Genomic DNA, 25,777 nt, shown 5'->3' with positions numbered 1-25,777 from the left:
ATTTGAAGACTTTCTGAAGACTTTGAAAGTGAAGAAATTGGTGTGACCTTGAAGACTTGGTATTCATTCGTGGAACATGAAGCGTGAAGACTTTTGTTTTCGTAGTTTCATTTTCTCTTCCTTGAGTCATAGGAAGCACCGTACTGTTAAAAGGGGTCGAGGAAATACTAAGGAAAAATTTCCATGTGATGCTCAACTCAAAATCCTACACCTACCAATCCCTTCGAGTGAAGACATTGGAAATCTCATACAGTTCAGTCATATTCTTCAGTGACAGAGACGAAGTTCTTCTGGTCTATGAGGAATTTGGTCTGACTGAGGAGTTAGGAATTCACCAGTGTGAATTACCTACACAGTGAGGAACATGATAGCCCTGAGGATTTTGATAGTCAAAATTCCGACCGTTGATGTGCTATGCGCCAGCGGTTCCAAAATATCTACCCACCTAACGGTCATATAAGACAAGGGCATTTATGTCTTATCATGTCGGGCTGCTCCCTAGGCTATAAATAGCCGCCCCCTTCAACCACTAGCTGGTTGGCTGCTCCGAGAAAAACTGACACTTGTCATTTGAGAGCATCCCCTCCTCCGAGGACTTTGAGCGAAAATCATCAAGTGAGGAAAACCCAAACCAAACACACCTACAACCCAAAGTGATTGAGCATCACTGAAGAGATTGATCCTGCGTGGATCCGACGCTTGTTTCCTTTGAAGACTGTGCTTCTTCCAGACGGTTAGGCGTCAAGGTCTAGAGCATCCAAGAGGAATTGTGGATCGCCGAGTGACCAAGTTTGTGAAGGTTCGGAAGTCACCTGAAGACTTACCATGAGTGATTGGGCGAGGTCTGTTAGCTCAAGGAGAATACGGTGAGGACTGTGTGTCCGGGACTGGGTGTCCTCGAGTTTAAATACTCAGCCGCTCCAACCAGATGTACAACTGAGACATCACTTGGAACTGGTCTACCAAATCATTGTCTTCACCAAGCCTATTGGTTCTATTTCCTCAATTCTTTCATTTCCTCATGTCTGTTATTGTGTGCTTGTTCATATCTATTTGAAGACTTTGACTGAAGACTTTCTCAATTTCCTCAGATCAATTTCTTCAGTCTGTCCGTCTTCTTTCTTGTGTTATCCTATGTTTACGCTTTCTGTACTCTGTGTTTGTCTTCATCTCGACATGATGACTATGCTTGTATTCTGTTATGTTTACTTCTGAGTACTTATTCCGCTGCTAGTAGTTCTTCATTTAGGACTTTCCTCACTAGCAAATTCCTAAGTGAAGAATTTATAAAAATCGCCTATTCACCCCCTCTAGTCGATATAATGCACTTTCAATTGGTATCAGAGCAAGGTACTCCCTTGTTCTGTGTGATTTTGGTTTAACCGCCTAGAGTTTTAGTTATGTCGACCGCAGGTATGATCAAGGTCTTTGCTGGGTGTCCTAACTTCGATGGAACGGACTACCCCTACTGGAAGAATAAGATGCGAATGCATCTTGAGGCAATTGACAACGATCTCTGGTATGTTGTGGAAAATGGTGTTCCCTCAGTCTCACCTTCTCTGAACGCTACTGATGTGAAGAGATTCAAGTAACTCGATTCTCAAGCGAAGAATATCATATGTGGTCATCTGAGCAAAGGACAGTATGGGAGAGTGAGTGCTTTGGAAACTGCTAAGCTTATCTTGGATAGGCTGTCCAAAGTAAATGAAGTCTCGTGCTGATGTTCTTCGCAATCTCTTCAACCGCTTCAAAAGACTCGACAATGAAAATGTTCAGCAAACCTTCGATCGCCTCACTGACATCTCAAATGAGCTTCAAGCACTTGGCGCCACTGGCATCACCGACCATGAGGTGGTGAAGAAATTGCTGAGATCGCTAGATTCCTTAATTGACACTCTGGCACTAATGATATAAGAGCGTGCTGATTACAAGTCGCTTGACCCCGCTGATATCCTCGAGAGGCTAAACACTCATGAGTTCCAGCTTGCTGAGAAGAGAGATCTCTACGGTTCGAGCTATGGCAGATCACGTACTTTGAAGGCCAAGGCAGTCTCTGAGTCTGAAGATGAAGACTCTGCTAGCAGCCTTGTGACCCTAAAGAACTGAGCCAGGAACTTGCACTGCTCATGAAGAAATTTCAGAAGTTCTCAAGACGTGGTCGCTTTGGAAAACCCTCAAGGAGCGATGATTCCTCATCCAGTGACTACAAGAAGAGGCTATGCCACAAATGCAAGAAACCTGGTCACTACATCCAAGATTGTCCTCAGTGGGATAAGGAATCAAAGAAGAAGAAATACAAGGATTACAATTCTGATGACGCAAAAAAAAAGAAATCTTCAAAGTCTTCATCATCAAAATCCTCGAGGTCTTCATCTCACAAGAAGAGCAGCTCCAAGAAGGCTCGGGCATTCATTGGCAAGGAAATGGACTCTGAGGCTGAATCTGAGGAACATGAGGACGAGGAGGCATCTGAGGAGTCAAAGTCTGGTGTGGCGAGCCTAGCTCCCGCTACTGCATTCGTCGGCAAGTCTATCTTCAACTATGAAGAAAACGACTCCACCAACAAGGCTGATGAAGGCAATGATGACTATGCTCCCACCTATTGCTTCATGGCAAAGGGTGCCAAGGTAACTAAATACGCCTCCTCTGACTCTAGTGAGGATGAATCTGATGAAAATCTCAAGCCCAGCTACTCTAAACTTGCTAAAATTGCTGTGAAACAACAAAAGGCCTTTGAAAAGGTTCAAAACATGCTAGACAAAAGTGATGATATGTTTGGCGAAGAAATGGATCGCACGAAAACCTTGACTAAAAATCTTTAGAGACTTCGGTCCAGGTTTGACAATCTTCAAGGTCATCATAACACTCTCTTATCTAATCACGAGAAGATTTCTTATGAATTTCTTCAAAGAAAGCAAGATCTTGAAAATCTAAGAGTGGATTATGAAGATCTTCAGAAGGAGCGCGATTCATTACTTGCTCAACAAATCAGCGCTACACAGGAATAATTTGTTCCTCCATGTTTGAAGTGCATTGAACGTGAAACTGGTAATTCCTTACCTGAATGTTCAAATGCTTCTAATGCTACAAATTCTTCATATGTCTCTGCTGTCACTAATTCCTCATCTGAGGACAATGCAAGTATCACTGATGATGCAGGGCTAAAGGAATTGTACTTGACAGGCATGTACAAAAGCCTCAACGGGCATCAGACTCTTTGTGATGTGCTCAAAAAGCAGATCCTCAACAGAAACGCTAGGAAAGAGGGTATTGCCTTCGAGAGGAAATTCAATGCTGATGGAACATATTGGAAGCCTGAGCAGTACCCCAAAACCTCATGGGTTGCTGCAAAGGGACCTCCAGTTGATCCATCCAACTTATCTGGCTTTACATGTGAATCTCCTCATTCTTCTGATGAGTCATTTGATTCTAACTATAAACTATTCAAAAATCAGAATGGTGAAGTATTTGCTAGATATGTTGGGACTAACTGCAGGAACGGTTCTCCTATGAAGGAAATCTGGGTTCCCAAAAGTTGCCTTGAAAGTCTTCAGGTGAATGTTCTCATGACACCACCTGTGAAGAAAAGGAACTCCAGATCAAATTCTTCATATGAACCAAATTCTTCATATGGATCCAAGTCCTCAGGTGGACCAAATTTCTCACGTGGATCAAATTCCTCAAAAGGATCAAAGTCCTCATATGATCATCATCGTGCTAACCCTTCTGTTTCACAGGGTAGAGCTAAGGGCTATGAATATGTGCATTATTCTTCAAATCATTATGTTCATAAGTCCTCGAAGAATTTCTCTGCTTATTCATATGCTTACCCTAACCCCTATTATGTGAAACGAAGTGGACTGGCGTCCATGCCACCTTTATCATATGGTGCTCGCAGAGTGATGAATTCTTTTCCACCCCCCCAGATGTGGGTGGTGAAGAAAAATAACTAATCTCTTATGCAGGGTCAGGTCTCCAGTCATGCTCAAAACGACTGAAGAATTTGCTGGAGACCTGAACAGTGCCTGCTAGGACGCATGCTAATCATGATGAAATGAACCTTCATTTCTCACGTCCTCATACTGATTATCTTTTCAAATTGCTTGATGAAATTGACCTAATGATACTGATGTCATATTCTTCACTGATGAAGTATATGAGTTTGTAAGTTGCACTAATGAAAGTGCGTTATATCGACTAGAGGGGGGGGTGAATAGGCGATTTTTATGAATTCTTCACTGAGGAATTTGCTGGTGAGGAAATTCCTTAGCGAAGAACTACTTGCAGCGGAATAAGTACTCAGAAGTAAACATAATAGGATACAAACATAGTCATCATGATGAAATGAAGACTAGTACAGAGTACAGAAAGCGTAAACACAGGATAACCAGATGAAGACAAACAGACTGAAGAAATTGAACTGAGGAATTTGTGAAAGTCTTCAGTCAAAGTCTTCAAGCACAGATATGAACAACATTCAACACAGAAATGAGGAAATGGAAGAGTTGAGGAAATAGAACCAGTCAGTTGGTGAAGACAATGATTTGGTAAACCAGTTCCAACTGCTGTCTCAGTTGTACGTCTGGTTGGAGCGGCTGAGTATTTAAACTCGAGGACACACAGTCCCGGACACCCAGTCTCTGAGCCGCAACTCAGGACACCCAGTCCTCACCGTATTCTCCTTGAACTAAGACCACGTAGGCCTCGTCCAATCACTTGTGGTAAGTCTTCAGGTTACTTCCAAACCTTCACAGACTTGGTCACTCGGCGATCCACAATTCCTCTTGGATGCTCTAGACCTTGACGCCTAACCGTCTGGAAGAAGCACAGTCTTCAAAGGTAACAAGCGTCAGATCCACGCAGGATCAATTTCTTCAGTGATGCTCAATCACTTTGGGTTTGTGGGGGTTTGGTTTTGGGATTTTCCTCACTTGATGATTTTCGCTCAAAGTCCTCGGAGGATGGGTTGCTCTCAAATGACAAGTGTCAAGTTCTCTCGGAGCAGCCAACCAGCTAGTGGTTGTAGGGGGCGGCTATTTATAGCCTAGGGAGCAGCCCGACATGATAAGACATAAATGCCCTTCAATGATATGACCGTTAGGTGGATAAGATATTTTGGACAGCCGGCGCGCAACACAGCAACGGTCGGAAATTTGACTCTCAAATTCCTCAGGGCTATCATGTTCCTCACTGTGTAGGCAATTCGCACTGGCGAATTCCTAACTCCTCAGTCAGAGCAAAGTCATCAGTGACCAGAAGAACTGCGTCTCTGTCACTGAAGAATTTGACTGAACTGTATGAGATTTCCAATGGCTTCACTCGAAGGGATTGGTAGGTGTAGGATTTTGAGTTGAGCATCACATGGAAATTTTCCTTAGTATTTCCTCGACCCCCTTTAACAGTACGGTGTTTCCTATGACTCAAGAAAGAGAAAATGAAACTACGAAAACAAAAGTCTTCACGCTTCATGTTCCTCGAATGAATACCAAGTCTTCAAGGTCACACCAAATTCTTCACTTTCAAAGTCTTCAGAAAGTCTTCAGAATATCAAAGTCTTCAGTCGAAGAACTTCATTTTTAGGGGTCGACTTTCTCTGTAAATATCAAACTCCTCATAGACTTATAGACCTGTGTACACTCACAAACGCATCAGTTACTTAACCTATAAGTCTTCAATACACCAAAATCACTAAGGGGCACTAGATGCACTTACAATCTCCCCCTTTTTGGTGATTGATGACAACATAGGTTAAGTTTTCAACGGGGAAAAACATATGAAGTGTAAATACTGATATTGAGAAATTTGATTGCAAGATATAGAAGAACTCCCCCTGAATATGTGCATAGTGAGGAATTTGCTTTTGAGGCAATGCACATTTGAAGAATTGAATCATGGAGATCTCCCCCTATATCTTGTAATTCATACACGCATTTGATATATAATATGAAGAATTTGAAATGCATGATGAAATATCGTGCCTGATGAGATTCAGCATGCGTGCAATAATATTAACGAGGAATAAGCATACAGAATAGCACATCAAAAGTATCAGAGCTCAGTGCATCAAAAGCATCAGAGAACGACCAAAAGTATCAAGGCACCATCGGATTTAAGATTACAACTCGATCCAATAAAAAGTTTCTGAAGAACGAGAGTTGTAACTTAATAAAACGCCCATAATATAAACCCGCTTGAAGACTAACTCAGATTTCTCCCCCTTTGTCATCAAATGACCAAAAGGATCGAAACTGAGGACTAACGCCCCTGAAGAATTTCAAGTCGATGGAGGAGCGCCAACGTTGTCGGGGTTGTTCGTTGAAGTAGGGCCTGCCGCAGTGTCGTCCAAATCTTCATGTTCATCAGTTTACGCGATGAAGAATAAGAACTAGCCACCAGATCAGGAACTTTGACTCTCTTGAATTTCTTCAGAGGTGGTGCAGACCAGTCAAATGCTTCCTGGAGACCCATGGTCTTCAGTTCTTCCGCGAAATATACATGAGTGAGAACAGCCCAGGTGCGGTTGAGGGTTTCATGAAGGTGATACTGATTTTTCTTCACTGCATTATGTGTTGAGGTCATGTTGTGAAGAATTGCAGCAAATTGACATTTCACCCATTTGTGATTGCGATCAACCTTCTGATGAAGACTGAGGAGTAACTCATAGTCAGTCATCACCCTGGGTGCTGTGGCTTGAGGATTTTGCTTAGCTGAGGTATTTGCGGCAGTGTCATGTGTTGCAGAATCGTCATTGGTGGAGTAAGATGTAGCGAGACGGAATTGACCATCCAATGGACGAGTGCCTTCATCGATCACAGCAGCTGCCTTGCCCTTATCATTAGATGATGAAACTGGTCTCTTGAGGACTTGAATGGGCGGCAAGTAGCTACCATGGTTCAGAGTGTCAGCCTTATAATTCAGTGAAGATCTTGCCCTTATGAATCTCATAATCCAAGGCGCATAGGGCTTCAGCTCAAAAGGTGACATTGCAACATTAGCCAGAGTCCTCATGAAGAAATCATGGAAGTTGACGGGAACGCCATGAATGATGTTGAAAATCATGTTCTTCATGATGCCAACGACATCTTCATCATTTGAGTCGTGGCCTTTGATAGGACTCATTGTCTTCGTCAGGAGTCGATAGACAGTCCGAGGCACATACAGCAGTTCCTTGACGAGGAATTTGGTTTGAGGGGCCTGTCCTGGCTTCAAAGGCTTCATAAGCACTTGCATATAATGATCTGTCAGTTCGCAGTCATTGTAGATGCAACATGCACTGTCATGGGGAGGATCAAGAGGAAGGACACGAAGCAATTCAGTTGCTGGTGCCTTGTAGTGAGTGTTTTCTGTCATCCAATCCAGCACCCATGAATTGACATCTTCAGCATCTCCGGTGATATGCAAAGTGGCATAGAACTGAAGAATGAGTTCTTCATTCCAATCACAGATATCAGTGCAGAAATTCAGTAGTCCTGCATCGTGAATAACTCGGAGAACTGGCTCGAAGCACGGCAGAGATTCCATATCCACATGAGGAATATGCTTATGATCGAAGATTTTTTCCTTGTCAAAGAGCACCGAGGAATAGAAGTTGGCTTGAGTAGCAGTCCAGAAACGTCTTTTCCTTATGCGAGCAGAGTCATATGGATTGTAATCAGTGAAGAACACATGCTCAGAAAAGAAGTCTTCAGCCTTGAATTTTTGCTTGCTCGAGAACGGATTCTTCGGTTTGGGCAGAGGAGTGTCAGTGATTTGCAGCACAACCTCAGGAATCGCGATCTCAGGTGCTTCAGGCTGAGGAATTTCTGGTTCCTCTTCTTGTGCAGGTTGGGGATCAGCAACAGGTTCTTCAGCACTAGCGGCTGGAATTTCTTCATGAACAGATGATGTGGGATGAGTTTCTTCAGAGCCCATTTGAACAGTTGTAGCCGGGGACTGAGGAATTTGTTGAATGGGGGTGAAGAGAGGAGTATTGGGATGGTGACTTTCCCAAAAGTCATCATTCATTACTGGTGTAGTGCATCCAATATCCACGTCTTCTTCTTCTTCTTCAATTTCCTCAACACCAGCCTCTTCAGCTGTGAACTGAGGCATAGGTGAGGAAACGACTGGCGTTGAAGGGAATGCTTCCACTTCAATTTCTTCATCAAACTGTTCTGAGGTAGCAACAGAGTGATTTTCTTCATCAGATCTGCTTGGGATCTTGTATTCTTCTTCATAAGGAACAATTTCCTTAGACGACATGGAGGAAATGGGAACGACATCAATGGGATTTTCAAGCGAGCTGGTCATTGGCTTCATTTTCTTCGCAGCCGAAGAATTTGACGCAGCTGATGCCTTCCTTTTCTTCACTGCAGCTCGCTCTGCAGCCTTGGTCTTCTTCACTTCATAAGCAGAAGGAAGAATTGGAGTTGGTGTTGGCGCAGGAGGAGCTGAGGACTGTGGTTCAGTTTCTTCAGGTGCAACTGGTGCAGTTGCCCTGATCTCTTCAGTTTCTTCAGGCGCACCACTAGTGGATGCCCTGGGAATTTCTTCAACGGCTGGAATGGAGTCATCAGCCCTGGAACTTGTATTCTCATCAGCAGGCTGAAAGTCATCAGCAGTGCTGGCATGTTCTTCAGCAGGCTGAGCAGAATCTGCAGCCTGAGGATTTTCTTGTTGCGATGGGGCTGCAACAGTTGTCATTTTCTTCGTCAAATTGACGAATCTCACTTTGGCTCCTTGCCAATCAGCATTGTATGCATCGAAATCCTTGCTGAGGGCTTCGATCTCAGATTGAGCCTTGAGAAGTTCTTCAGGAGTCAGTCTGATGATGTTCTTCTTCAGAAGCTTCTCCTTTCTAGCTTGTGCTCTCTTGATCTCACGAGCCTTTTCAAATTTCCATTTCTCTTCAGCGATGAAATGGGTCAGCATATGACTTTGACCAGGAGTGAGAGGCAGATCAGGCATTGGAGTGTTTGGATCCTAATGCCATAAGTCGATGAAGTCAAGGATCTTCTTCGGATCCAAAAGCAGAGGCACAGGTGTTCCTTTGGCTCTAGCGGCCTTTGCTTGTCTGTCTCTGATGATTTCTGCAAGGTCTTCATCAGAAGCCTCGTCATCAGAGGGCACGTGGAAAGCAACTTGTTTCTTTCTTGGACTTGGCCGAGGACCGCGTCCAACTGTTGCTTTTGTCTTCAGCAGAGTGGGGCCTGATGAGGACATTGGTGCAGCTGAGGAACTTGCTGAGACACCAGAAGCAATCGATAAACCCTGAGTCCTTTGACATGTAGCCAGATGCACAGGAGTTGAGGACTTGAAGGGAGCTGCTGAGGACTTTGATGGAGCAGCAGTAGTCTTAGGAATTGGCCGTGAGGGCGCGGCTGAGGAACTTGGCCGTGAGGGCGCTGATGGTGAAGCACTTGGCTTGCGAGCAGGCTTCTTCAGCATTGATTTCCTCGGCTTGACCGAGGGCTCAGCGGCAGCAGCAGCAGCAGAATCCTCATTAAATTTCCTCACTGCCTCCTTGGCTTGTCTTGCCAGTTTTGCTTGGCGCCTAGACCATTCGTCAGGAAAGTCCTCACCACGCTTGATGCTGGTGGGATCAGCTACTTGGCCAGGTGCCAATGGAGCTCGTGGGCAAGGAGGGTTTAAGGCGAATTTATTCATGTACTTTGGAGTAACATAGTGATATTCCCTCCATTCTCGTGCCCATCTTCGTTCTATCCTCTGAATGCGCACTTTGCGCTGATTTTTGTTCTCTTTGCCAAACTTGGCTTCGTCAGGTGTGCAATAATCCTTGTATATTTCATCAGGGATCTCAAAAGCAGTCATGACCTCCGGTTTCTTTCCTCCTTTCTGCGGTCTCTTGCCTTCTGCCATTTTCTTCAGGTGAGGAATTTGAACAATAGAACACTCTGAAGAAGTGTGCAGATTTTCTTCGAGGAACGCTGCAAATGAGTTAAGTTGATGAGAACCTAGTGATTCAGCAGCGGACATGAGTACCTGTGAACAGAGTGTAGGTGCGAGGAATTTTGAGAGGTCATATGCGTTCTCAGAAGATTTTTCGAAAAGACAAGTTTTGAGGAATTTGACCAGTTGAGCCTTGAGGAATTTCACTAAGCGTTCTTGTCTTAGGTTCCAGAGTTGTACAGATCGAAAATCCGCACAATTGAGGAATCTTGAAGAATTGAGTGCTTAGAGAGATGGATCAAGAGCATACAGTGTGTGAGGTGTTCATATGTGAAGATTTGAAGAATAAAACACCTTTGAAGATTTTCAGAAAAGTTTGAGAATCAAAGCGAGTAATAAAAGTGACTTTTAATTACCCGAACTGAAGAACACGACGAACAGAGATGAACCGTGGTGAAGTTCGTCACGTTAGATCTCTCACGCCCTAACTTGGCAGAGGGAGACAGCTACGGCAGCGGCGGAGTGAAGATTTCCGCAGCTGGCGCGAGTACGACGGCGACGAGGTCGAGGCAGTGAAGCTCTTCCTCACCGACGGCGATGGAATAGCGGCGGCGCTAGGGTTTGAGGAGAGCTCGAGCGAGAGACAGCGACCGAGCGGAGTAAATGAAGTAAGGAAGGGAGAGGGGTATTTATAGCCACAGTAAAAACTGTTCGCCCGAAGATTTTGGGACGAACATGCCCCTGCCCTTTCTTCTTCACGCGACATGTGTCACCCACGTACTGTGCAGATGAGATCGTGTAAGATCGTGGGTGAATAAACTAATGCATCGTGGGACGCGGAACGGTTTGAGCGGTAAAACCGAAAATCTGGATAAGATTTGTTTTAAAGTTTCGTTCGCAATTTCTTCAGCTGACAGGACACAGTGAAGACTTTGAACGAGTTTCAATCAGAACGCACATGAAGAATTTGTGAATAGATGGGGTTGAGTATAGCATAGAGGGGGAAGGGTCCGATCACATTCACTTAGCATAAATCGCAACTTGAAGAAATAGCAATAAGTGAATGCTGTAGAGGACATAAACTCATATATATATATATATATATAGCCAATGAAGAAAAACGACAGAACCAGTGAAGATTTTGCAAAGTTAAAGAATTTGAAAAACTGAAGAATTTCAAAATGAGGAAAAACTCAAATTGAAGATTTTCAACTTTTTTGGTGGCGTGACCCACCGTATAAGAATGATGATTTCAGACACCGCGTACAATTGTCGTAGGGTTCTGAGAATCAAATTCTTCATTAATTTCTTCACACTTAGAGTGTTATTCTTCATTGATTGAAGAAAAACATTTCTTCATGTGTTGCACATCTAAGTCATCAATTCTGCATAAGGGTTAGGATGTGTGTCCTTTTCAAAGAACATTCGAAGATTCTAAGATATTTAGCTCACACCGCAACTTGCTAAATCTCTTCTCATCCAAGGGCTTAGTGAAGATATCAGCTAGCTATTCTTCAGTCTTCACATGCTTGATGGAGATGTCGCCCTTCAACACATGATCATGAAGAAAATGATGACGAATCTGGATGTGCTTAGTCTTCGAGTGCTGAACTGGGTTGTGAGCAATCTTGATGGCACTCTCATTATCGCAAAGGAGAGGCACATTCTTCACGTTGACGCCATAGTCCTTGAGGGTTTGCTTCATCCAAAGCAGTTGAGCATAGCATGAGCCAGCAGCAATGTATTCAGCTTCAGCAGTAGACAGTGATACGCAGTTCTGTTTCTTCGAGGACCAACAGACCAAAGATCGTCCGAGGAAATGACAAGTGCCAGATGTTGACTTGCGGTCCACATGATCACCAGCATAGTCAGAGTCAGAATATCCAATGAGATCAAAAGCAGAGCCCTTGGGATACCATAATCCTAGTGTTGGTGTGTGAGCTAGATATCGAAGAATATGCTTCACAGCCTTATGGTGTGATTCCTTCGGTGCAGCTTGAAATCGGGCACACATGCAAACACTAAGCATTATATCTGGCCTAGATGCACATAAGTACAATAAAGAACCAATCATGGAGCGGTATACCTTGTGATCGAAGTCAATACCATTTTCATCAGTGCATAGATGGCCATTTGTGGGCATAGGAATTTTGACGCCTTTGCAATCTTGCATGCCGAATTTCCTCAGTACATCTTTGAGGTATTTCTCCTGAGATATGAATATGCCATTGCGCTGCTGACGAATTTGAAGACCTAAGAAGAATTTCAAGTCTCCCATCATAGACATTTGATATTCTTCACTCATCATATAGGCAAATTCATCACTACAACGTTGGTTAGTACAGCCAAAGTTTATATCATCAACATATATTTGGCACACAAATAGTTCACCATCATATGATTTAGTAAAAAGAGTAGGGTCGAGTGAACCGGGTGTGAAGCCATTCTTCACGAAGAATTCCTTCAATGTATCATACCACGCCCGAGGGGCTTGCTTGAGGCCATAGAGGGCCTTATTGAGTCTGAAGACTTTGTCAGGATTCTTGGGATCTTCAAAACCTGGGGGTTGAGCAACATATACTTCTTCCTCAAGCTTACCATTGAGGAATGCACTTTTCACATCCATTTGATATAAGATGATATCATGATGGTTAGCCTCAAGTCTAGCAACAGGTGCAAAAGTTTCATCGAAATCAATTCCTTCAACCTGTGTGTAGCCTTGAGCTACTAGTCGTGCCTTATTCCTCACCACAAGGCCATTTTCATCTTGCTTGTTGTGGTAGATCCACTTTGTGCCAATGATATTATGCTTGTGAGGATCTGGGCGATTGACCAATTCCCAGACATTGTTCAGCTCGAACTGATGTAATTCTTCTTGCATAGCCTGAATCCACTCCGGCTCCAGAAATGCTTCATCTACCTTAGTGGGCTCTGTGATAGAGACAAAAGCATAGTGCCCACAAAAGTTAGATAAATGTGATGCTTTTGCGCGGGTGAGAGGACCTGGTGCGCTAATGTCATCGATGATCTTCTCCACTTGCACTTCTTTTGCAACACGTGGATGAGTTGGTTGTCGCTGAGGATTTTGATCAGCATTTTCTTCAGCACCATTTTCCTCATCTTGTTCTTCAGGTGCATCAGCTCGACGTTCTTCACGAACAGGAATGAATTCTTCAGCAGATTCTTCAGTAGGAATGACATCCTCAGTTGCCTTGAGCTTGATAGCATCTTCAGGTGCTGGTTCATCTAACACAGAAGGTAGGTGCTCTCTTCGCGAGCCATTAGTTTCATCGAACCGCACATCTACAGTGTCAACAATCTTGTGAAGAACAATGTTGAAGACTCTGTAGGTGTGCGAGTCCTTTCCGTAACCAAGCATAAAACCTTCATCTGCTTTCGGTGCAAATTTAGAGTTGTGGTGAGGATCTCTAATCCAACATTTAGCACCGAAGACTTTGAAATAACTCACATTGGGTTTCTTGTCAGTGAGGAGTTCATAGGCAGTCTTCTTGAAGAATTTGTGAAGATATACTCTGTTGATGATGTGGCAAGCAGTATCAATTGCATCAATCCAAAAACGCTGAGGCGTTTTGTATTCATCAAGCATAGTGCGAGCCATCTCAACAAGAGTTCTGTTCTTGCGCTCCATGACGCCATTCTGCTGAGGAGTATAGGGAGCAGATAACTCATGAGTAATACCAAGTTCATCAAGATATGCATCAAGACCAGAATTCTTGAACTCAGTTCCATTGTCACTTCTGATATGCTTGATCTTCACACCAAAGTTGGTTGAAGCCCTCGAGGAAAATCGTTTGAAGACTTCCTGCACTTCATGTTTGTAAGTAACAATGTGTACCCATGTATATCGAGAATAATCATCAACAATGACAAAACCATATAGAGATGCATCATTAGTGACTGCTGAATAATGATTAGGTCCAAAGAGGTCCATGTGAAGCAATTCGAATGGACGGGTAGTGTTCATGATAGTCTTCGCTGGATGCTTGGCCTTGGTCATTTTCCCAGCCTCACAGGCTCCGCATATGTGATCCTTCAGGAATTTGACATTCTCAATGCCAATGACATGCTTCTTCTTCGCAAGCGTGTTCAAATTCCTCATGCCTGCATGACCAAGTCGTCGATGCCATAGCCAGCCTTCTGAAGCTTTTGCAAGTAGACACACGGCTGGTTGTGGTCCTGTAGAGAAATCAACAATATGCAGATCTCCTCTCCTAAAGCCTTCGAAGACTTTGGAATTGTCAGCTTCCATAATCACAACACAGCGATATTTGCCAAAGACAACAACCATATCAAGATCACAAAGCATTGAGACTGACATGAGATTGTATCCTAAGGACTCAACAAGCATGACTTTGTCCATGTGCTTATCCTTAGAGATAGCAACCTTACCAAGACCCAATACCTGACTTTTGCCTTTGTCAGCAAAGATGATATGCTTCAGAGGTGATGGTGATAAGGGAGCATCCATCAATAGATTCTTGTCACCAGTCATGTGATTTGTACACCCACTATCGAGGACCCATTCAGTGGTTTTGGGTTGATCATCCTGCAGATGAATTAGTGTAGCTTACAATCTCATATGCTTCATCAGTGAAGAATATGATATCAAGTTCATCAGATGAATTTCATCAAGCAGTAAACAGATATAGCAGTATCAGGACGTGTGAAATGAAAGTTCATTTCATCATGATTCGCCTGCGTCCTTTCAGGCATTTTTGTCAGGTCCCCAGCAAATTCTTTAGACGTTAGAGCACGTCTGGAGACCTGACCCTGCAGTAGAGATTAGTTCTTTTTCTTCACCACCCACATCTGGAGGGGTGGCAAAGAGTTCATCATCCTGCGAGTACCATGTGAGAAAGGTGGCAAAGATGCCAAACCATTTCGCTTCACATAAGAGGGGTTAGGGTAAGCATATGAATAAGCAGAGTAATTCTTCGAGGACTTATGAACATAATGGTTTGAAGAATAATGCACATATTCATAGCCCTTAGCTCTACCCTGCGAGACAGAGTTATTAGCACGATGATAATCATATGAGGACTTTGATCCAGTTGAGGAATTTGATCCATGTGAAGAATTTGGTCCATAGTAAGAATTTGATCTGGGGTTCCTGTTCTTCATAGGTGGTGTCATGAGGACATTCACCTGAAGCCTTTTAACACAACTTTTGGGAACCCAGATTTTCTTCATAGGGAAACCGTTCCTGCAGTTAGTGCCAACATATCTAGCAAATACTTCACCATTCTGATTTTTGAACAGTTTATAGTTGGAGTCAAATGACTCATTAGAAGAATGAGGAGATTCACATGTAAAGCCAGATAAGTTAGATGGATCAACTGGAGGTCCCTTTGCAGCAACCCATGAGGTTTTGGGGTACTGCTCAGGCTTCCAATATGTTCCATCAGCATTGAGTTTCCTCTCAAAGGCAATACCCTCTTTCCTAGGGTTTCTGTTGAGGATCTGCTTTTTGAGCACATCACAAAGTGTCTGATGCCCTTTGAGGCTTTTGTACATGCCTGTCATGTACAATTCCTTCAGCCCTGCATTGTCAGTGATACTAGCAATGTCCTCAGATGAGGAATTAGTGATAGCAGAGGCAGATGAAGAATTCGTAACATTTGAAGCATTTGAACATTCAGGTGAAGAATTAGCAGATTCACGTTCAATGCACTTTAAGCATGGAGGAACAAATTCTTCCTGAGAAGCGCTGATTTGTTGAGCTAGTAATGAATCACGCTCCTTCTGAAGATCTTCATAACACACTCTTAGCTTTTCAAGATCTTCCTTTCTCTGAAGAGATTCAAGAGAAAGCTTCTCGTGATCTTGCTTTTCTTGAAGAAATTCATAAGAAAGTTTCTCATGATCAGACAAGAGAGAGTTATGATGACCTTGAAGGTTATCATACCTAGACTGAAGTCTCTGAAGATTTTCAGTCAAGGCTTTAGTGCGATCCATTTCTTCACCCAACATATCATCACTTTTATCTAGCATGTTTTGAACCTTTTCAAGAGCCCGTTGTTGTTTCACAGCAATTTTAGCAAGTTTAGAGTAGCTGGGCTTGAGATCTTCATCAAATTCATTTTCACTAGAGTCAGAGGAGTTGTATTTGAGTACCTTAGCTCCTTTCACCATGAAGCAATAGGTGGGAGCGTAGCCATCATTATCTTCATCAGGCTTGTCGGTGGAGTCAGTTTCTTCAGTGTTGAAGATGGACTTGCTGACGAAGGCAGTTGCAACGGCCAGACTCGCCACACCAGACTCAGATTCTTCAGACTCCTCCTCTTCATCATTTTCCTCAGATTCAGCTTCAGAGTCCATTTCCTTGCCAACGAATGCCCGAGCCTTCTTGGAGCTGCCCTTCTTGTGAGATGAAGACTTCGAGGATTTCGATGACGAAGATTTTGACGATTTCTTCTTCTTCTTCGCATCATCAGAACTGTAATCCTTGTATTTCTTCTTCTTCATTTCCTTTTCCCACTGAGGACAATCTTGAATATAGTGACCAGGCTTCTTGCATTTGTGGCAAAGTCTTCTCTTGTAGTCACTGGATGAGGAATCATTTCCTCTTGAGGGTTTTCCAACGCGACCACGTCTTGTGAACTTCTGGAATTTCTTCACAAGCAGTGCTAGATCCTGGCTCAGTTCTTCAGGATCACCAAGGCTACTACCAGAATCCTCATATTCACGTGGTTTGCCATAGTTTGAGCCATAGAGATCTCTCTTTTCAGCAAGCTGGAACTCGTGAGTGTTTAGCCTTTCGAGGATATCAGCAGGATCAAGCGACTTGTAGTCAGCACGTTCTTGTATCATCAGTCCCAGAGTATCAAATGAGGAATCAAGCGATGTCAGCAGTTTCTTCACAACTTCATGATCAGTGATGTCAGTGGCACCGAGGGCTTGAAGCTCATTTGAGATGTCAGTGAGGCGATCAAAGGTTTGTTGGACATTCTCATTGTCGAGTCTTTTGAAGCGGTTGAAGAGATTCCGAAGAACATCGACTCGAGAGTCACACTGAGTTGAGACTCCTTCATTTACTTTGGACAGCCTATCCCAGATAAGCTTAGTAGTTTCCAAAGCACTCACTCTTCCATACTTTCCTTTGCTTAGATGACCACATATGATATTCTTCGCTTGAGAATCAAGTTGTTTGAATCTCTTCACATCGGTAGCGTTCAGTGAGGGAGTGACAGTGGGGACACCATTTTCCACAACATACCAGAGATCATTATCAATTGCCTCAAGATGCATTCGCATCTTGTTCTTCCAGTAGGGGTAGTCCGTTCCATCAAAGGTAGGACACCCAGCCGAGACCTTGATCATACCTGCGGTCGACATAACTAAAACTCCAGGCGGTTAAACCAAAATCACACAGAACAAGGGAGTACCTTGCTCTGATACCAATTGAAAGTGCGTTATATCGACTAGAGGGGGGTGAATAGGTGATTTTAATGAATTCTTCACTGAGGAATTTGCTGGTGAGGAAATTCCTTAGCGAAGAACTACTTGCAGCGGAATAAGTACTCAGAAGTAAACATAACAGGATACAAACATAGTCATCATGATGAAATGAAGACTAGTACAGAGCACAGAAAGCATAAACACAGGATAACCAGATGAAGACAAACAGACTGAAGAAATTGAACTGAGGAATTTGTGAAAGTCTTCAGTCAAAGTCTTCAAGCACAGATATGAACAACATTCAACACAGAAATGAGGAAATGGAAGAGTTGAGGAAATAGAACCAGTCAGTTGGTGAAGACAATGATTTGGTAAACCAGTTCCAACTGCTGTCTCAGTTGTACGTCTGGTTGGAGCGGCTGAGTATTTAAACTCGAGGACACACAGTCCCGGACACCCAGTCTCTGAGCCGCAACTCAGGACACCCAGTCCTCACCGTATTCTCCTTGAACTAAGACCACGCAGGCCTCGTCCAATCACTCGTGGTAATTCTTCAGGTGACTTCCAAACCTTCACAGACTTGGTCACTCGGCGATCCATAATTCCTCTTGGATGCTCTAGACCTTGACGCCTAACCGTCTGGAAGAAGCACAGTCTTCAAAGGTAACAAGCGTCAGATCCACGCAGGATCAATTTCTTCAGTGATGCTCAATCACTTTGGGTTTGTGGGGGTTTGGTTTTGGGATTTTCCTCACTTGATGATTTTCGCTCAAAGTCCTCGGAGGATGGGTTGCTCTCAAATGACAAGTGTCAAGTTCTCTCGGAGCAGCCAACCAGCTAGTGGTTGTAGGGGGCGGCTATTTATAGCCTAGGGAGCAGCCCGACATGATAAGACATAAATGCCCTTCAATGATATGACCGTTAGGTGGATAAGATATTTTGGACAGCCGGCGCGCAGCACAGCAACGGTCAGAAATTTGACTCTCAAATTCCTCAGGGCTATCATGTTCCTCACTGTGTAGGCAATTCGCACTAGCGAATTCCTAACTCCTCAGTCAGAGTAAAGTCATCAGTGACCAGAAGAACTGCGTCTCTGTCACTGAAGAATTTGACTGAACTGTATGAGATTTCCAATGGCTTCACTCGAAGGGATTGGTAGGTGTAGGATTTTGAGTTGAGCATCACATGGAAATTTTTCCTTAGTATTTCCTCGACCCCCTTTAACAGTACGGTGTTTCCTATGACTCAAGAAAGAGAAAATGAAACTACGAAAACAAAAGTCTTCACGCTTCATGTTCCTCGAATGAATACCAAGTCTTCAAGGTCACACCAAATTCTTCACTTTCAAAGTCTTCAGAAAGTCTTCAGAATATCAAAGTCTTCAGTCGAAGAACTTCATTTTTAGGGGTCGACTTTCTCTGTAAATATCAAACTCCTCATAGACTTATAGACCTGTGTACACTCACAAACGCATCAATTACTTAACCTATAAGTCTTCAATACACCAAAATCACTAAGGGGCACTAGATGCACTTACAACTAATTCATCTGCAGGATGATCAACCCAAGGAAAATGAGTGGGTCCTCGATAGTGGATGTACAAATCACATGACTAGTGACAAGAATCTATTGATGGATGCTCCCTTATCACTGTCACATCTGAAGCATATCATCTTCGCTGACAAAGGCAAAAGTTAGGTATTGGGTCTAGGTAAGGTTGCGATCTCTAAGGACATACACATGGACAAAGTCATGCTTGTTGAGTCCTTAGGATACAACCTCATGTCTGTCTCAATGCTTTGTGATCTTGATATGGTTGTTGTCTTTGGCAAGTATCGTTTTGTTGTGATCATGGAAGCTGACCATTCCAAAGTCTTCGAAGGCTTTAGGTGATGAGACTTGTACATTGTTGATTTCTCTACAGGACCACAACCTGCCGTGTGCTTACTTGCAAAAGCTTCAGAAGGCTGGCTATGGCATCGACGACTTGGTCATGCTGGCATGAGGAATCTGCACACGCTCGCAAAGAAGAAGCATGTCATTGGCATTGAGAATGTCAAATTCCTCAAGGATCATTTATGCGGAGCCTGTGAAGCTGGAAAGATGACAAAGGCCAAGCATCCAGCGAAGACTATCATGACTACCACTCGACCATTTGAATTGTTTAACATGGATCTCTTCGTTCCTAATCATTATTCTGCTGTGAAAAATGATGCATCTCTATATGGATTTGTTATCGTTGATGATTATTCTCGTTACACATGGGTACACATTGTTACTTACAAACATGAAGTGCAGGAAGTCTTCAAACGATTTTCCTCGAGGGCTTCTACCAACTTTGGTGTGAAGATCCAGCACATCTGGAGTGACAATGGAACTGAGTTCAAGAACTCCGGTCTTGATGACTATCTTGATGAACTTGGTATTACTCATGAGTTATCTGCTCCTTATACTCCCCAACAGAATGGCGTCGTGGAGCGCAAAAACAGAACCCTCGCTGAAATGGCTCACACTATGCTTGATGAATACAAGACACCTTGTCGGTTCTAGATTGATGCAATTAATACCGCTTGCCACATCATCAACAGAGTATATCTTCACAAATTCTTCAAGAAGACTTCCTATGAACTCCTCACTGATAAGAAACCCAATGTAAGTTACTTCAAAGTCTTCGGTGCTAAATGTTGGATTGGAGATCCACATCACAATTCTAAGTTTGCACCAAAAGCACATGAGGGTTTCATGCTTGGTTACGGAAAGGACTCACACACCTACAGAGTCTTCAACAACGTTCTTCACAAGGTTGTTGAAACTGTAGATGTGCGGTTCGGTGAAACTAATGGCTTGCAAATAGAGCACCTACCTTCTATGATAGATGAACTAGCACCTTAGGATTCTATCAAGTTCAAAGCCACTGAGGATGTCATTCCTACTGAAGAATCTACTGAAGAATTCATTCCAGAACATGATGAACGTCGAGCTGGCGCACCTGAAGAAAATGGTGCTGAGGAAAATGCTCTTGAAGAAAATGTGGATCAAATTCCACGAAGACAACCCGCTCATCCTCGTATTGCAAATGAAGTGCAAATTGAGAAGATCATCGATGACATTGAATCACCAGGTTCTATCACACGCTCAAAAGATTCACATTTATCTAACTTTTGTGGGCACTTTGTGTTTGTCTCTATCACAGAGCCCACTAAGGTAGATGAAGCATTTCTGGAGCCTAAGTGGATTCAAGCTATGCAAGAAGAATTACATCAGTTCGAGCTCAACAACGTCTGGGAACTGGTCAAATGTCCAGATCCTCGCAAGCACAACATTATTGGCACAAAGTGGATCTACCGCAACAAGCAAGATGAAAATGGCCTTGTGGTGAGGAATAAGGCACGGCTTGTAGCTCAAGGCTACACACAAGTTGAAGGAATTGACTTCGATGAAACTTTTGCAACTGTTGCTAGACTTTGTGTTTGTCTCTATCACAGAGCCCACTAAGGTATATGAAGCATTTCTGGAGCCTGAGTGGATTCAGGCCATGCAAGAAGAATTACATCAGTTCAAGCTCAACAATGTCTGGGAACTGGTCAAACGTCCAGATCCTCGCGAGCATAATATCATCGGCACAAAGTGGATCTACCGCAACAAGCAAGATAAAAATGGCCTTGTGGTGAGGAATAAGGCACGTCTTGTAGCTCAAGGCTACACACAGGTTGAAGGAATTGATTTCGATGAAACTTTTGCACCTGTTGCTAGAATTGAGGCTATTCGCATATTACTTGCTTATGATAACCATCATAATATCACTTTATATCAAATGGATGTGAAAAGTGCATTCCTCAATGGTAAGCTTGAGGAAGAAGTGTATGTTGCTCAACCCCCAGGTTTTGAAGATCCAAAGAATCCTGACAAAGTCTTCAGACTCAACAAGGCCCTCTATGGCCTCAAGCAAGCCCCTCGGGCGTGGTATGATACTTTGAAGGAATTCTTCGTGAAGAATGGTTTCACACCCGGTTCACTCGACCCTACTCTCTTTACTAAATCTTATGATGGTGAACTGTTTGTGTGCCAAATATACGTTGATGATATTATCTTTGTCTGTACTGACCAACGTTATAGTGATGAATTTGCCTATATGATGAGTGAAGAATATCAAATGTCTATGATGGGAGAGTTGAAATTCTTCTTAGGTCTTCAAATTCGTCAACAACACAATGGCAAAATCCTTTAAACCAGTTTTTGTCACATGAGTCCACTATACCTACCTATATGCAGTATTCTTTTGCCGTTCTAAGCAAATTTGTATGTGCCATCTCTAATTTTCAAAATAAATTTCTCTTTTGTGTGCTTGTACCGCTCATGTAACGGTAGGGGGTGCACTACAAGAAAATTGACATACTATGACGAAAAGCCTTGTGACGATGGTTGGCAGCGTCAGATAAATACCTAATGTGTGACGTCTTGGAGGTCGTGTCACTAATTACCGCAAATGGGTGATGATTAATGTCACTGAATCATGGGGCACTGAGCGCCATGTGGGTGCCAATTTTCTCCAAGATTAGAGTATCCCGGTGGTTCCTCCAAGAATCTGCAATTTTTAATTATTTATTTTATCTCGCATTCCTGTGAGATCTATTTATCCAAACTACTACAATTTTACCTATCTTTTTACCCGTGAGGGATTGATAACCCCTCTCTCATGTCAGTTTGCAAGTATTTGTTCTTTGCGTGCAGGTGTTGTTTACGTGGTGTTGCGCGGTTCTCCTACTGGTTCGATAACCTTAGTCTCATCACTAAGGGAAATACCTACCGTTGATGTGATGCATCATCCCTTCCTCTTTGGGGAAATACCGATGTAGTTTAAGCCAACATCAGATATCTTCAGATACGAGCACGAGAAGCCTCTCGTCAAACCCGATCATCCTCCTCTAACAACGATGATGCGAAGATTGCATGAATGGTACATGGATACCTGCAAGGAGTATGGGAAGGATAGTTTGATGCTGAGAATTAAAGAGGAGCACGACCTTGTTGGAACTGAGGTGATGCCTGTTCAATTCGTGGAGTTATTCCAGTTATACAATCAAGACGCCCTCGACAAACAACTCATGATGTGCGACTGTCTATAAGTTTTACTTCTGTAATTAAGTCTCTATAGCTCAACTCTTTCATTGCATGTATATATAATTATCCTCACTATATTATGAAGATTGAAGATTGTCGAATGCAAAAAAGCACAAATCTATGACATTGGGTTCATTAACCCAAATACCATAAATGAATGGTCGGTTAAAGACAGAGTCAAAGATACCGAGGACAACTTGCTACAATCGTTACTTCGAAATCAAAACAAAGGGAAAATATTCTTTCCTTACAACTTCAAGTGAGTGTTTCTGTCTTGTGCATATTCGGTTACGCTTACTCAAGGTTAATTATAGTAATGTAATGGATGAGTTATGCATGCGTGCGCAGCTTCCACTTTATTCTGCTAGAGATTAAGCTTGAATAGGGAGTAGTAGTTGTCTTAGACTCGAGACGAAAAGATCCCCATGACTATGCGGACATGACTGCAATGCTCCGAAAGTAAGTTCAATCGATCATTATCGCACCATATCACTACTAGGGAAATGCTTATACACAGGAGCTTAGTAGTAGCGCTTTTTGAGAAACACCGTTGCTACTAATTTTCAGTAGTGCTCGCAATAGGTAAGCGCTGCTACTATGCACTTACCAGTAGCGTTGTGTTAGTAGAACACGCTACTACTACAATTGCTAGACCATAGCCGGCAGGCCAGGCATAGTAGTATTGCTTGTTTGTAGGAAGCGCTACTGCTATTGAATGTAGCAGTAGCGCTTTCGGCATGCAAGCGCTACTACTATGGGCTTCTTATCCACACTCCCGGCCCGCGCTTGACCTTACTCTCCCCCTCACAAACTCTCACTCGCGTGCCTCCGCCGCGCGACATCGCTGCTGTCGTCCCCCACGCGCCGCCATCCCCTGCATTGTTCTTCTCCTGCCGAACGCCCTCGCCCGCGCTGGCTCTCCTTCCCCGCTGCCGACCTCCTGCGCCGGCCCTCCTCCCCCGCCGGCCGCCCCCCCATGCCTGCCGTCCTCCACGGAGAGGTACTCCTCCTCCCTCTAGGTTAATTAACTTAGGTGAATTTGGTTCATTAGGTTAACTAAGTGAACTAGCTAGGTTAATTTGGTTTACTAACTAGGTTAATTAGATGTTTTTAGATGTTTGGTTAACTAAGTAGATGTTAATTAGGTTAGAGGCATTAGTGGTACTGTTAATTAGATGTTTTTAGTTAGGGGAGTAGGTTAGGTAACTAAGTAGATGTTTATTAGGTTAGGTAACTAAGTAGATGGCAATTTAGGGCATGAGTGTTTAGTTTAGAGAAAAAAATTAATATAGTTTTTTTTACTGTTTTTTAGTAAGTGTTTAGTAGAATTAGTAAGAAATTAATAGAACTAGTTGAACTAGTTTATTTTTAGTAACTACTAGTTTATTTTTATTTATAGTAAGAAAATTAATAGAAATAGTTTATTTTTAGTAAGAAAATTAATAGAGCTAGTTTATTTTTTAGTTAAAGCAATCATCCCCGCATCAATGTCGACGATGCCTATCCCGCATCCTCGTCGTCCACTCGGCGGAGGAGGCCTGCTTGATCAGAGGGCCCATGTCCGGGGCTGGGCTCCGCCGGGCTGGTACTAGGAGGTGCTACCTTCCGAGGGGTGCAGCTTGCTGAGGAGCCAGCCCGTCGTTACCCGAACCTTCTTTGGTGGCGATCGCGTGGGCCAGTGACAGTGCGGAGGCTTGAGGACCCCGTGGAGGTGGTACGTCACCATGTCAGCGAGGAGGACGAGCACGTCCGTTGCTACATATGGTTGCATTGGAGGGCAGGTTCTCCAATACCTGGCAGGTTCTTCAGGGATCTCACTGGAGCTATGATCCTGTGATGGTTCCTTCTCTTTGGGTGTCCACCACCCGCGCCGATACCCGTCGTTCGCTATGGTTTAGCTATATTAGTGATGTTATATGTATGATACTATTCTAGATGTATTCGTGATAATATTCGATGATGCACAGATGAAAGAGATGATTTAATATTACTTATTGAATGCATGCTAATTTGAATACTAATTTATTTTATGATTTAGTTTTGCTTATTGAATGCTCAAATTGGAGAACTACTCCTATTTTGAATCCTCAAACTAGAGAGCACTATGCAAGGCGTATGCATTTGATTGGTTGATAGCTTATAGGGTTTCACTAAGTCCTAAGATGAGGATAATAATGTTTTTATTTATATTTTGTTTTTGTAGCCAAATCTCCATGTCATCACCGCCGCCGTCCATGTCACGGACTCCCTCCAACCTCGAGGTGAGACCAGCCAAATCTCCATGTCAATATGAGTCCTATAAGATATTTTGAAATGTTTTTGTTCATATTTTCAACCATTGAAATGCAATGACCATCAAGTTTGAATGCAAATAGGATATGTGCTTGCCCAAGTGGCCATGTTTGCAGGTAACACCTCCGAGTGGCCTATGTTTTGCCGGAGTGTTGATTAATTTCCGTTCTGATAAATTTCAAGCGCTCGATATGTCCTTTTTTTAGCAAAGGTCATGCCGTATTTTTCCGTGACTTTTCGCATGACTTGTGCTAGAATCTGTAGTAAATATCGAGTGGCTTGGATTTTCTAGAAAGATAATTAAATGACATTTTGGGTTGACTTTAAGTCTCGAGGCTCCATACATGACATTCAAAAAATGAGTGAGGGAGAAAGTCTGCACCATATATGGGAGAGGAAGAATCCCGACTGTTGTCATGGGGGTCGTTTCTCCTTCTTGTCCTTGTGCTAGACCTTTGTTGTGCACTAGGGGAAGGAGGAGTAATGACTATCACCGATGGTTGAAAAATCAGTGAGGGAGTGTGTCCACCATATATGAGAAAAGAAGAATGCCTACTGTTGTTGTGGGGGTCGCTTCTCCTTCGTTCCCGGACATTTTGGTTTAATGCACTCGGGAACGAAGGGTGGAGCGACCATCCACTACTAGGGAAAACCTTATACACATCATCTTAGCAGTAGCGCTGGACAAAACATGGCGCTACTGCTACTTAGAGTAGCGCTTTTAAATAAACCGCGCTACTGCTACTACTTTAGCAGTAGTGCTTTCTAGGAAAATGCGCTGGTGCTATGTTTGCACTGGGCGTAGATGGCTAGCCCCACTTAGCAGTAGCGCGTATCTGCAACCAGCGCTACTGCTACATTCCATAGAAGTAGCACATATCTCGGAAATGCGCTACTACTTACTTACCTTATCCCCACGACGCGCCCGACCCTCTCACTCACCCTCGCCCGCGCAGAACCCGTCGTCCGCCGCCGCCGCGCTGCTCCTCTACCGAGGTACTCCCTCCATCCCTCCTCCTCCCTCCTTCCTCCTCCCCTCCCTCCTCCTCCCTCCTGC

Source organism: Triticum dicoccoides, chromosome 4A (assembly GCF_002162155.2).
Source record: "Triticum dicoccoides isolate Atlit2015 ecotype Zavitan chromosome 4A, WEW_v2.0, whole genome shotgun sequence".
Lineage (NCBI taxonomy): Eukaryota > Viridiplantae > Streptophyta > Magnoliopsida > Poales > Poaceae > Triticum > Triticum dicoccoides.
The sequence above is the reverse complement of the archived record's forward strand: the minus strand, read 5'-3'. Positions refer to the sequence as shown.